The 14,665-nt window shown below is 39.0% G+C and overlaps 1 pseudogene; it reads left to right on the top strand.

Annotated features, from left to right (window-relative positions):
- Positions 1 to 6,583: 6,583 nt before the first annotated feature.
- LOC133241763 (dynein axonemal light chain 1-like) lies at positions 6,584 to 7,324 on the top strand (annotated as a pseudogene).
- The last annotated feature ends 7,341 nt before the right edge of the window (positions 7,325 to 14,665 follow it).

Below are 14,665 nucleotides of genomic sequence, written 5' to 3'. Positions count from 1 at the left end.
ATGTTGTCATGGTTGCTGTGATGTTGGAGAGGGAATTCTAGCTTTAGGTTGGTGATTAAGATGAGAAAAACTCTTTTTAGCTTGAGGTTTTGATTTCATTTGAGACTCTACTGTCACCTAGAGGCTTATTTGTAAATATTACTACAAATCTGAGCCCATGGAAAGCTCTCTTCCTTCTCAGTTCAAATTTTCAACTCTACTTGGGCCTACAGGTGCTCCCTGTCTCCAGATAGTCCCAGGGAAGGAGTCTCAGAAAACTAAACATTATGATCATGCAACAGCACCATACCTTGACACAGCTACAGGACCAAGACAGAAACATAGTTACAGGAAGGTCTTTCTCCTTCCATCCTCAAGAAGGAAACAGGTCACACATGTGACCAAACAAGTTACCATGTGAGGTGGACCCAAGAAATAGCTAATGTGAGTGATCATGAAAATTGAATAAATAAAAATATGAGGTGTGAACTTCCCTAGTGGTCTAGTGGTTAAGAAATCTGCCTGTCAATGCAGGGGACACGGGTTCAATCCCTGGTCTGAGACGATTTCACAATCTGCGGGGCAACTAAGTCCAAGTGCCACAAGTACTGAGCCTGTGCTTTAGAGATCAAGAGCTACAACTGAACCCACCTGCCCTGGAGCCAGTGCTCTGTGAGAAGCCACCACAGTGAGTACTCCACACATGGCAACTAGAGAAAGCCCACGCATAGCATGAAAACAGTGTACCAAAGATAAATAAATAAATGAAAACATGGGTGGGAGGGCTTTCAGGGAGGGATTGACATGAGTACTGGTTCTTAATGGAGAAATAATGCAGGAGAGCAAGGCAGGGTTGGAACAGATGGCAGTGAGTGTGCTCAAGAGCCTGGACTTTAGAGTCCAACGAACTCATGTCAGATTCTGGCTTCTCCTCACTAGACATGACTGCAGCTAGTCTCTTAGAATCTCTGGCATCATATTCTTCCTCTAACAAAGAGGATACTCATTCTTTCCCTGAAAGCTTGTTGTATAGATTAGAGATAACACATGTAATTTTACTTGCTTAGTTTGGGCACATAAGAAGCACTCCAGTGGCAGCTTGTATTGCTGTGGGTTTGACACAGGGGTGGACCTGGAGTGTCCAGGGAATATAATGTTAGACAATTTGACTGGGACAGAGTGATTGTGTGGAAGCATAAGAAGTGAGCCTGAGGCATGTTATGTGATAAACAGAAGCTAAGACTGGAAGTCAACTGAACCTCAGTTTCAGTTCTTGATCTCATTCCTAAGACAAGTCACTCTCACTTTTTCTAAGTCTTTCTTTCCCATATGTAAAGTGAGGTGTCAGTCATTTCTCTCCCTGGCTAAGTATCAGAATCATCTAGAGTGCTTTTAAAAATTCTAATGACCATACTGTACCCCAGACCAGCTAAATCTGAACTTCTGGTGCTGGGACTCCAGACAGTAGACTTTTTAAAAAACAACTTTATTGAAGTACATATTTAATGTATTCAGGGACTTCCCTGGTGGTTCAGTAGCTAAGACTCTGAGCTCACAATGCAGGGGGACCGGATGATTCAATCTCTGGTCAGAGAACTATATCCCATATGCTGCAAGTAAGAATTCACATGCTGTAACAAAGATCGAAGATACTGCATGCCACAACTAAGACCTAGGGCAGCCAAATAAATTAATTACATAAAAAATACATGTTTAATGTATTTAATTTGATTAGTTTGGACATATGCATACACCCATGGGGGCTTCCTAGGTGGCGTTAGTGGTAAAGAACCCTCCTGCGTAAGAGACGTTGGTTCAATCCATGGATCAGGAAGATTCCCTGGAGGATGATAAAGCAGCCCAGTCCACTATTCTGGCCTTGGAGAATCCCATGGACAGAGAGGCCGGGCAGGCTATAGTCCATGGGGTCACAAAGAATCGGACACAACTGAAGCCATGCACACACACATGCATACACCCATGATATTACTGAGGCTTCCCCTGTGGCTCAGCAGTTAAGAATCTGCCTGCCAATGCAAGAGCTGGAGATGTGGGTTAATATCTGGTCAGGAAGATCCCCTGGAGGAGGCAATGGCAACCCACTTCAGTATTTTTGCCTGGGAAATAAGATCCCTGGAGGAGGAAATGGCAATCCACTCCAGTATTCTTGCCTGGGAAATCCCATGGACAGAGAAGCCTGGCGGGGTACAGTCTTTGGGATTGCAAAAGAGTTGGACACAACTGAGCGACTAAACCACCACAACATAGTAAGTCTTGATATGTAGTTGTGTAAGTTCTCCAAATTAATTATTCTTTAAAATGGCTTCGCAAGTGACACTAGTGGTAAAGAATCTGCCTGTCAATGCTAGGAGACACAGGAAATACAGGTTTGATTCTAGGATCAGGAAAATCTCTTGGAGCAGGAAATGACCACCCATTCCAGTATTCTTGCCTGGAAAATTCTATGGGCAGAGGAGCCTGGTGGGCTATAGTCCACGGGGCTGCAGAGAGTCGGACACAACTTAGCAACTGAACAACCACAAATGATACTGCCACCAAGATAAAGGTAATAAACATGTCCATCACCTTTAAAAGTTTCCTTGTGACCCATTATTTTGTGTGTGTGGTAAGAATATTTAACATGAGGTCTATCCTCCTAACATATTTAAATGCACAATACTGTGCTGTCAACTATAGGTACTATGTTGTATAAAAGGTCTCTAGAATTTATTCCCCTAGCATAACTGAAACTTACTCATTGACTAACTCCCTATTTCCCCCTTCTCCCAGCCCTTGGCAACGTATTCTAGTCTCAGATTCTACAAGTTTGACTATTTTAGATACTTCATATAAGGGGTGTTGAAAAGCAGAGACATCACTCTGCCTACAAACATCCATATAGTCAAGGCTATGGTCTTCCCAGTGATCACATACGGTTTTGAGAGTTGAATCATAAAGAAGGCAGAGCGCTAACTGATGTATTCAAACTGTGGTATTGCAGAAGACTCCTGAGAGTCCCTTGGACTGCAAGGAGATCAAACCAGTCAATCGTAAAGGAAATCAGCCCCAAATACTCATTGGAAGGACTGATGCTAAAGCTGAAGCTCCAGTATTTTGGCCACCCTGATGCAAATAGCCAACTCACTGGAAAGGTCCCTCATGCTGGGAAAGATTGAGGGCAGAAGGAGATGGCGTCAGAGGATGAGATGGCTAGATGGCATCACCAATGCAATGGACATAAACTTGGGCAAATTCTGGGAGATTGTGAGGGACAGGGAGACCTGGTGTGCTGCAGTCCATGGGGTCATGAAGAGTCAGACATGACTGGGCAACTGAATGACAACAATACAGTATTTGTCCTTATAATACTGGCATATTTCACTTAGAATAATATCCTCCAGGTTCATCCATGTTGTTGCAAATGGTAGGCCTTCCTTCTTTTTTAAGATTGAATAATATCCCATTCTATGTATATACTACATTTTCTTTGTATATTCATCTGCTGGTGGACATTTGTTTGCATATTTTGGCTACTGGGAATAGCGCTGCAACAGGTATGAGAGTGCAAACATCTCCTTGAGATCATAATTTTAATTCTTCTGGATATACACCCAGAAAAGGAATTACTAGATAATATGGTAGTTTTAGGGTCTTTCCATGTGGCTCAGTGGTAAAGAATCTGCTTGCCAATGCAGGAGACATGGGTTCGATCCCAGGAAGATCCCCTGGAGAAGGAAATGGCAACCCACTGAAGTATTCTTGCCTGGAGAATCCCATGGAGAGAGGAGCCTAGTGGGTTAAAGGCCATCCAGTTACGGGCCATGGGATTGCAGCATCGGACATGACTGAGCATGCACACACCAATGGTAGTTTTATATTTAATTTTTTGAAGAATCTGTGAACTATTTCCCATAGTGTAATAGCTGGATCATTAAAATTCTCAGCAAGAGTATATAAGGGTTCCAGTTTCTCCAAATCCTCACAAACACTAATATTTTGTGTGGTTGTGTTTGTTTTTCAGTAGCCATCTTAACAAGTGTGAGGTGATATCACATTGTGGTTTTTTTGGTTTGGTTTTGGTTTTGCTGGCTTTCTCTAGTTGTGATGAGTTGGGGCTACTCTTCATTGCGGTGGGTAGGCTTCTCATTTTGGTGGCTTCCTCCACTATGGAGCACAGGCTCTAGGCGCACAGGCTTCAGTAGTTGCAGCACACAGGCTCAGTACTTGTGGTTCGAGGGCCCTAGAGGGCACTGGCTCCAGTACTTGTGGCACACAGGCTTAGTTGCTCTGTGGCCTGTGGAATCTTCCCATACAACGGATGGAACCTGTGTCCCCTGCACTAGGAGGTGGATTTTTATCCATTGTACCACCAGAGAAGTCCCTCATTATGGTTTTGATTTGCTTTCCCTGATGGTTAGTGATGTTGAGCACCTCTTCATATACCTTGTGGCCATATACATGTCTTCTTTGGAGAAATATATTTTAAAATTCTTTCCTATTTTTCATTTGAGTTATTTTTCTGCTACCAAGTTGTAGGAGTTTCTTGTGCATTTGGGATGTTAACCTCTTACCAGATAAATGGCTTGAAAATATCTTCTCATATTCCATGGATTGCCTTTTCACTCTTGTAATTATTCCCTTTACCATAAAGAAATTTTTAAATTTGATGCAGTCTCTACTTTCTCACTCCACACACAAAAATAATTAAGATGGATTAAAGACATAAATGCAAGGCCAGAAACCATAAAACTTCTAGAAGAAAACATAGGAACTACACTTTGTGACATCAGTCTTAGTGGTATCTCTTTGGATATGTCTCCTCAGGCAAGAGAAACAAAAAATAAACAAATGTGATGACACCAAGCCACAAACGTTTTGCACAGCAAAGGAAACTATAAACAAAACAAAATAACAGCCTACTGAATGAGAGGATATATTTGCAAATGATTTATCTGATAAGGGGTTAATGTTAAAAATATGCAATGAATTCATATAACTCAACATCAAAAAAACAAACAACCTGATTAAAAAAGGACAGAGAACCTCAATAGGCATTTTTCCAAAGGAGACAGAAGGATTGCCAACGGGCACATAAAAGCATCACAAATCATCAGGGAAATGCAAATCAAAATCACAATGAAATATCACCTCACACCTCTCAGAATGTCAACATCTATTATCAAAAAAAAACAATGTGAGAATGTGGAGAAAAGGGAATTCTTGTGCACTGTTGGGAATGTAAATTGGTGCAGCCACTCTGGAAAACAATATAGAGGTTTCTCAAAAAACTAGAAATATAAGTACCATATATGGAGAAGAGAATGGCAATTGGAGAAGGCAATGCAATCCACTCCAGTATTCTTGCCTGGAGAATCCCATGGACAGAGAAGCCTGGTGGGCCACAGTCCAAGGGGTCGCAAAGAGTCGGACACGACTGAACGACTAACACTACTACTACTACCATATAATCCAGCAATTCTGGATTGATGAAAATGAAAACACTAATTTGGAAAGATATATGCTCCTCTATGTTCACTGTAGCATTATTTATAATAGTCAAGATATGGAAGCAAACACAAGTGCCCATCAGTAGAAGAATGGATAAAGATACAGCAGAAATTTTTTTGTTGTTCAGTCTCTTAGTCATGTCCAACTCTTTGTGACTCCACGGACTGCAGCATGCCGGGCTTCCCTGTCCTTCACCATCTCCTGGAGCTTGCTCAAACTCATGTCCATTGAGTTGGTGATGCCATCCAACCATCTCATCCTCTGTCATCCCCTTCTCCTCCTGCCTTCAATCTTTCCCAGCATCAGGGTCTTTTCCAATAAGTCAGCTTTTCCCAGGTGGCCAAAGTATTGGAGCTTCAGCTTCAGCATCAGTCCTTCCAATGAATATTCAGGGTTGATTAAATGTATCTGTTGTAAAAGTAAAGTCCAATGCTGTAAAGAACAATATTGCATAGGAGCCCAAATATTTGATCCATGAATCTAGGTAAACTGGAAGTGGTCAGACAGGAGATGGCAAGAGTGAATATTGACATTTTAGGAATCAGTGAACTAAAATGGACAGGAATGGGTGAATTTAATTCAGATGACCATTATATCTACTACTGCAAGCAAGAATCCCTTAGAAGAAATGAAGTAGCCCTCACACAAAGGAGTCCGAAATGTAATTCTTGGGTGCAATCTCAAAAACAACAGAATGATGTAGGTTTGTTTCCAAGGCAAACCATTCAATATCACAGTAATCCAAGTCTACGCCCCAACCACTAATGCCAAAGAAGCTGAAGCTGAATGGTTCTATGAAAACCTACAAGATTTTCCAGAACTGTCCTTTTCATCATAGGGGACTGGAATGCAAAAGTAGGAAGTTAAGAGATTCCTGGAGTAACAGGCAAGTTTGGCCTCGGAGTACAAAATGAAGCAAGACAAAAGCTAACAGAGTTTTGTCAGTCATAGCAAACACCTTCTGCCAACAATAGTGGAAAATTACTCAGTCTTTAAAAAAGAAAGAAATCTTATCATCTGCAACAGCATGGATAGACCTAGAGGATATTATGTTAAGTCAAACAAGTCAGAGAAAGGCAGATAATGTATGATTTCACTTACATGTGGAATCTAAAAAATGAAACAAATGAACAAACAGAACTAAACACAAACAGAAATGACAGTAGCAACTGCCAGAATGGCAGAAGCAACAACAATCAAAGGAGCACTAGCCAGAGGGGAAGAGAAAACCGGCCAGAAGCCATCTGAAGCCAGAGCGATAAGGCTGTATGCCCAGATTCCCCCTGTAGAGAAGATGGACGCATCATTGTCCACACTTTTTAACTGTGAGAAGCTTTCACTGACTACAAACTGCATTGAAAAAACTGCAAACCTGAATGACTTAAAAACCTTAAGAATATTGTCTTTAGGAAGAAACAACACAAACAACTTAAATGAACTGGAAGTAGTAGGGGACACATTAGAAGAACTGTGGATCCCCTACAATTTTACTGAGAAGTTGAAAGGGACCCATGTAATGAAGAAACTGAAGATTCTCTACATGTCTAATAACCTGGTGAAAGATGGCTGAATTTGTGAAGCTGGCAGAACTGCCATTCCTAGAAGACCTGGTGTTTGTAGGCAATCTCTTGGAAGAGAAACATTCTGCTGAGAACTGGATTGAAGAGGCAACCAAGACAATGCCCAAACTGAAAAAGCTAGATGGTACCCCAGTAGTTAAAGAAGATGAGGAAGAAGATAACTAACACTACATTTTCCACTTTGTATTAACTTCTTTAAATGTCTTAAGAATAGATAAGTTTTGTATAGTTGTCTATTTTAAAGATTCTGTGTGAAGCAAATGGTTCTTAAACCTCTCATTCCTTTCTTATATTCTCTTAAACCTATTCAGTATTTCTCCAACAATAACACCAACCTTATATATTCTAGTTCTCTTTTTAGAAACTATACATTTTCAGTTTTTTATTCAGTCCCAGTTACATTCTGTGTGGCCTCATCTACTGAAACCTTTATAGTCCGGTCATTTTTAACAACAAAAGAATAAGTGTGTTGCTTTATTCGGTTTGTTTAGAATTTTTTAGGCCAGGCATTTAGATATATATACCTAACTTTTGAATCTGTAGGCCATCTTTCCTGAAGGTCCATCTCTTTATGACTCAGAAGCACAAACGTGTCATGCCTTTGGTTTGGGAAGAGTTCCTCTTAGAAATACAGCAGCAGCCCTAGAATCAAGACACCAAAGTTGAATTAGAAGAGTTAGGGTGAAAAAAGGAAAAATTAGTACCTTGGTGGCCTTATAGCCCATGTTATATTTACCTATCTTTTGTTCCACAAGTGTGTGCATTGTCAACTGGAATTTACATTGTGTTAACCTGCACATCCACTCAAGTCCTGGGCACAATCAGCCAATTGTTCTATGATCCAAGTCAGTGGTTAAAATGACTGTCATGATTGCCCCTTTGACCAATACTTTGGCCTTATAACACATGTGGACCTGATCTTAGGCAAACGTTTTTGGTTTATAGTTCCTCATTTGTTAGATAAGGAAATGTATATAAGCAGTAGTTATATTTGAATTCCTAGCCTAAATGTTGACTATTCATATTTTTTAAATTTTTCCCTAATAACTTTGGTCTATTGACTCTCATGTTGAAAGAAGTAATTGTTGTAAAGGTATAGAACTTAAAAGACTGAATTTGGTACCTTTCAATAAGTCAAATTTAGTATTTCAAAGTATATTTTTAGAAATGTTTAAGTTAAACAGCTCTAAAAATGAATTATGTAAATAGTTGTGGAAGGAAAAGAGATATCTCATTACAGAATCCCAGGCAAATTGCAATATTTTTAAGGACTGCCTCTTCTGTGAAGGATACTAGGTGATTTAACCTCAGAACTGCAAAGCAATAGCTGGATGCAGAGTTTAGAATTTATCATATATGAAAAACTGTTTTTGGAAAATGCAAGATATGGTAGTCAGTAATCCAGATGAAGTCCATAGTAAGCCATGACTGAGTCATAACAGATTGCAAAAAAGAAGTCAAGAAGCTCTCTGCCAAACTCCGAAAGTCCCTCAATCAGAGACTATTAATGCTTGCTATTAATATTTCCCCATTTACTTGTGTAAAACCAGTCAAAGAAACAAAACTGGTCCTGGCTTTCAGAAGTTTTCAGCTATCATTTTAGTAGGAACTACAGGATTTCTCTGAATCACTCTGATCAAAAGGGACCACTGCTTTGACAATCAATTCTAAACAAAAGTTTAGTACTTTTTTAGCTTACTTTTGCTCTTCCTTAGTTTGATAGGAAGAAATCTTTGCTCTGACTGGCTTATACAGTCAGAGCCTTTGAGTATTTCTTTTCAGAAACATAGACAATGAGAATTACCCTTAGTGATATTTAAGGCCCATAAACTAAGAGGAAAGATGATCTTTTCTTGTACTTTGCCCTTCATCTAGTAGGTAAGTTTGAAGCCATGTTGCTATGCATGGATGTATTTTCAAAAGTTACACTGGAAGTGAATATAATAGGAAATGAATGAATGACTTCATATTGAATTTATTTATAAAATGGTTTACACTGTTGATTTTTTTAATTCTGTAGTATAGAAACTAATTTTCTGTTTCTCCTTTAAAAAATTAATTGGAGGCTAATTGCTTTATCTCCTTGTTTCTTAATGTCTTTTAGTCACTGGTAGTTCTCAGAGAAGTATAAGGTGCTTTTCTGTATTCATTTCACACAAAATTTATAATTCAGTTTCACTCAACAAATATTTGAATGACTTCTGTGCATCCTTTTCTTAGAATTAGAGCCAGAATTCATGTCATTAGAAAACAAAAGATAAGGTATATGAAGAAGTCTAGAATATTCTTTCAAATAATTCTTTATGTCATCCTTTACTGCTGCAAATTTAGCTGATAGTAAATATTTTTCATTTATGCTTCTTGGATTAGATATTTGACCTCCTTGGAATGGATTCTTCTCTGTGTTCCTTGTTTAAAATATAATGCCGGATGTGAGAGTTGGACTGTGAAGAAGGCTGAGCGCCAAAGAATTGATGCTTTTGAACTGTGGTGTTGGAGAAGACTCTTGAGAGTCCCTTGGACTGCAAGGAGATCCAACCAGTCCATTCTGAAGGAGATCAGCCTGGGATTTCTTTGGAAGGAATGATGCTAAAGCTTAAACTCCAGTACTCTGGCCACCTCATGTGAAGAGTTGACTCAATAGAAAAGATTCTGATGCTGGGAGGGATTAGGGGCAGGAGGAGAAGGGGAAGACAGAGGATGAGATGGCTGGATGGCATCACTGACTCGATGGACGTGAGTCTGAGTGAACTTTGGGAGTTGGTGATGGACAGGGAGGGCTGGCGTGCTGCAATTCATGGGGTCGCAAAGAGTCGGACATGACTGAGTGACTAAACTGAACTGATAGAAATCTATGCCACATAAATATAACAACATAGATAAATCTCTAAAATATGATGTGTAAAAAGATTGAATTTCAAAAGGTAAGATGAAATATTATGCCAGTATTGTTTAAAGTTTAAAAACACATAACACTATGTTATTAATGGACACACATAAGGCAGAAGTATAAAAACAAACATGGAAAGAATACATACCACCTCGAAGATGGTCATTATCATGAGAAAAAAGAGAAAGAGATGAAAAGGCTGGGTTTTACCTTATCTAGAGCTTTTTGATGATTCAAGAAAAAAACAGAAGCAAATAAAGTGAAATCTGCCTGGTGCACATACAGGTGTTAGTTACACTATTTTGTGCATGTTTGCTATATTTCATAATGGAGAAAGTTGGAAGACATGGCTGAAGTGAAAATGAAAGGACACATAGTCAACTATTTTGCCATAAACTTGATTGACATCCTTAACCAGGTGACTCTGAAATATGATCCAGAATCATAAAGTGTCTAGAATAATTCTTATGGAATGGAGTTCCCCACCTATCTTTTTTTTCCAGGATGGCTTCTCAAGTCAAATAACTTTGGATTCATGGGGATGGGCCTAGTATTAGAATCATGATGTGTTATTATGCATTCCTTTCTCAATTCAATATTACTAAATGCTCACTCAGTCCGAAACACTATACTAAGCTTCCAGCCTCTTCAAAACCTAATTTCTTTCCAAGCTAAATGATAGCAACCAGTATTGACTCTAGATGGTGAACTAAATAGGTGTGAATCTTACTCTACAAACTTGGATGCACAAGATATAAAACATTAGTTTTTAAAAATTAAAACTATAGCCCCATTTGAAAGCTGATAGGAAATTTAGTCTTATTTTCTTTTGGTGCCCTGGTTATACTAGGTTGGTGCAAATGTAATTGTGTTTTTGCATTGTTGAAATTTGCTGTTTGATATTAAAACACTTTCTAATTAAACATGGATATGTCGCTGCTGCTACTGCTGCTAAGTCGCTTCAGTCATGTCTGGCTGTGCGACCCCACAGACGGCAGCCCACCAGGCTCCGCCGTCTCTGGGCTTATATTGCATTTTAATACTCGTTTTTTGCTTTATGTTTTTTTTTTCTAATGATATTTCTTGCTGTTAATTTTATATTTATTTTAGACTAGAGAAATGATGTTAGACACAAAGGAAATTTGAGTAATTTTAAAATTTGAGTTCAAAATGCATCGTAAAGCAGTGGAGACAACTTGCAACATCAACAATGCATTTGGCCCAGCAACTGCTAATGCATGTACAGTGCAGTGATGGTTCAAGAAGTTTTGCAAAGGAGATGGGAGCCTTGAAGGTGAGGAGCACATTGGCTGGCCATTGGAAGTTGATAACAACCAATTGAGAGCCCTAATTAAAGCTGATCCTCTTACAACTACACAAGAAGTCACTGAAGAACTCGACATTGACCATTCTATGGTTGTTGGGCATTTGAAGCAGATTGAAAAGGCAAAAAAAGCTCAATAAGGGGGTGCCTTGTGAGATGACCGCAAATCAAAAGAAATGTCATTTTGAAGTGCCATCTTCTCTTATTCTACACAACAACAAGACATTTTTCAATCAGATTGTGATATGCGATGAAAAGTGGATTTTCGACAACAACCAGCGATGACCAGTTCATCCTTCAGTTAGATCTTGAAGAAACCCCAAAGCACTTCCTAAAGCCAAACTTGCACCCAAAAAAAGGTCACCCAAAAAAAGGTCAGGGTCACTGTTTGGTGGTCTGCTGCCCATCTGATCCACTACAGCTTTCTGAATCCCAGTGAAACCATTTCATCTGAGAAGGATGTTCAGCAAATCTATGAGATGCATGGAAAACTGCAGTGCCTGTAGCTGACATTGGTCAACAGAAAGGGCCCAGTTCTTCTCTATGATAATGCCCAACTGTACATCTCACAACCAGTGCTTCAAAAGTTGAATGAATTAGGCTACGAAGTTTTGTGTCATCGACCATATTCACTTGACCTCTCGCCAACTGATTACCACTTCTTCAAGCATCTTGACAACTTTTTGCAGGGAAGATGCTTCCACAACCAGCAAGATGCTGCAAACGCTTTCCTAGAATTGGTGAGTCCCGAAGTACAAGAATAAACAAACTTATTTCTCATTGGCAAAAAAAAATAAAACATAATGCCATTTTAGTGGATTGTTCAATTTCTTCTATTCCTGTAGTGATGGATCAGTGAAAGTGAAAAGTGAAGGTCTCTCAGTTGTGTCTGACTCTTTGTGATCCTATGGACTGTAGCCCTCAGACTCCTCTGTCCATGGAATTCTCCAGGCCAGAATCCTGGAATGGGGAGCTGTTTCCTTCTCCAGGGGATCTTCCCAACCCAGGGATTGAACCAGGGTCTCCTACATTGCCCCCACATTCTTTACCAGCTGAGCTACCAGGGAATCAGTACAGTATTTTAATTCTTCACAGGAAATTTTATTATAGCCTACTGAGGAATCCAGCTTTCCTATGTTCCCTAATTCTAAGCTTATGTTTGTATAACCCAGTCAGGTCTTGAAAGATTTTTGTGTTCTTTGTAAATAGGAGTTTGTTCCTTTAAACCAGAGTTTCTAAACCTGGCACTATTAATATTTTATGCTGGATAATGTTGCGGGGGATGGCTGTTCTTTGTAGTATGGGATGTTTAGCAGCATCTCTGGCTTTTACCCACTAGATGCCAGTAGAACACTCTCCCAGGTTGTGACAACCATTGTCTTTAGACATTGCCATCTGTCCTCTGGGAAATAAGGGTGGGAACAGATTTGCCCCTGGTTAAGAACCAGTGCTTTGTAGCAACATTCCTTTTTCCAAAGTCCATTTGTTTTCAGTTTGTAATCGTAGGCTACCTGAGTTGTTTCAGAGAAGGTGATGTATTTGATAATCATGGATGGAAGGAAATAGTCACTGGTGTTTTCTTTTGTAATGCTCTTTTTAATAATTTTTATGTAATATTAGAAAGGCAGGGCTGGAAGGCTCAACTTATGTTTTTCAGCAGGGTCTCCACTTTTATTGTTTAGCATTCTTAGTTATTTTTGGACAATAAGTATTAACCTACCTCTCCTTACTATCAACAGAATCCAACTTTATGATAGTTTTGCTTTCCCTCTGAAGTTTAAGGCAACCCACTCCAGTGTTCTTGCCTGGAGAATCCCAGGGACGGGGGAGCCTGGTTAGCTGTCGTCTATGGGGTCGCACAGAGTCAGATACGACCGAAGTGACTTAGCAGCAGCTGAAGTTTAACATTTTGAGTATAATTTAGAAAACAGATCATCATTCTTTAGGTGTTCTTGATTCATTCATTGTCCAATAATACACAAATTTTGTAGACTGTAGCAGTCATTAAATAAGAAAATATGTATAAAATTTGGTAATTATATATGAAAGTATCTGGTGTAGACAGTGGTTTTGCATGTGACCAGAAGAATGTCTGGTCAAGATAACTTGGCTGGTAACTTGGTATGGTTACTGGATCTATTCCACAAATAGAGGTGGTGTAAGACATGTTAATGTGGTTCCTCTGTAGAAAGAGAAATTTTGACTTGAATAGATACTTCTTCTGATACCTCTTACCAGTGGTCTAAAGTAGAATAAGGAGGAGTAAGAAATGAATCTTAACTCTTAACTTATCCTCAGAGTTGGTGATGTATAAGTTGAGTTGAAGGTAGTTGTCTATGTGACCCAAAATCTTCTAGCTGGATTTTTCTTAGGACTAAATGGAAAAAGCATAGGGCCTAGAAAGGTTGGATTAAGTCATTAGCTGTAAAAAAAAAAAAAAAAAAGAAACTGGGGGGAAGTGTCAAAGCATCAATCATGAGTAATCTGATTGTCTAACTGCAATCTGATTGTTCACAAAGACCTTACATTGTAAATATTGGCAAAGGGAGAAAAATAACTGTTAAATTGAAAGTTATCCTTTAGCAGAAAGCAATTCCTTTGGCATGCATTTTATTTGGCCTGCTTAATATGTCTGTAAAAACAAATTCAGTGCAGCAGAGCTGGTGCTTCTAACACAGCTAACTTGACCATATTCCTTTATCTTCACTTTAGCAAGAGTGTTTTTAAAGTTTTAAAGTGCAATCAAAAAATATTAAGGGTATGTTTTTTTTTAAATCACTGAGCTTTTATAAATCATTTATATCTCCATTCCTGCCTTATTATCAACCAGTGAATACAAAGAAAAAAAATGAACAACTAGACTGAGTCTCACCTTTTTCTAACCTAAGATAAATTTTCACTTGACATTTGGAGGAGTCATAACTGGATTCTAGTTAATTTCCCATATTGGGCTGGTTAGAAGGGAACCAGCCAACCAAATTATGATCTAGCAAATTTAACAAGGAGGTGGGGGAGAAGAAGCTATTTTACAGTAGATTTGCACTTTAAAATAAATTGGATGCTGGTGAAAAGTACTCTCAAAGGGCAGATGGATAAATACCTAGCCTGCATTTGGATATTAGAAAATTAAAGTTCATCCTTGCTCGTTCTAAGCCCACTGGAGCTGTAGTTGTGTGTCAACATAATCAGAGTCAGGATTTCCCTATTTCCCTAGTTGGTGTCATCTTCTATGTCTGCTACATCAACAGTCATCCCTCTAGGGGATTTATTAAGTAGAATTCTGTTACTCAGAATGGAAACTTTGTGAGTTATCTTTCCTACATCTAGGTTTTAAAAATTAATTTAGATGTTGGCTAGATTAAGTTGTGGCTAATGTTACAAGGG

The sequence above is a fragment of the Bos javanicus genome, chromosome 29 (genome assembly GCF_032452875.1).
Source record: "Bos javanicus breed banteng chromosome 29, ARS-OSU_banteng_1.0, whole genome shotgun sequence".
NCBI classification, from domain to species: domain Eukaryota; kingdom Metazoa; phylum Chordata; class Mammalia; order Artiodactyla; family Bovidae; genus Bos; species Bos javanicus.
This window is presented reverse-complemented; position numbering and strand designations above follow the sequence as displayed.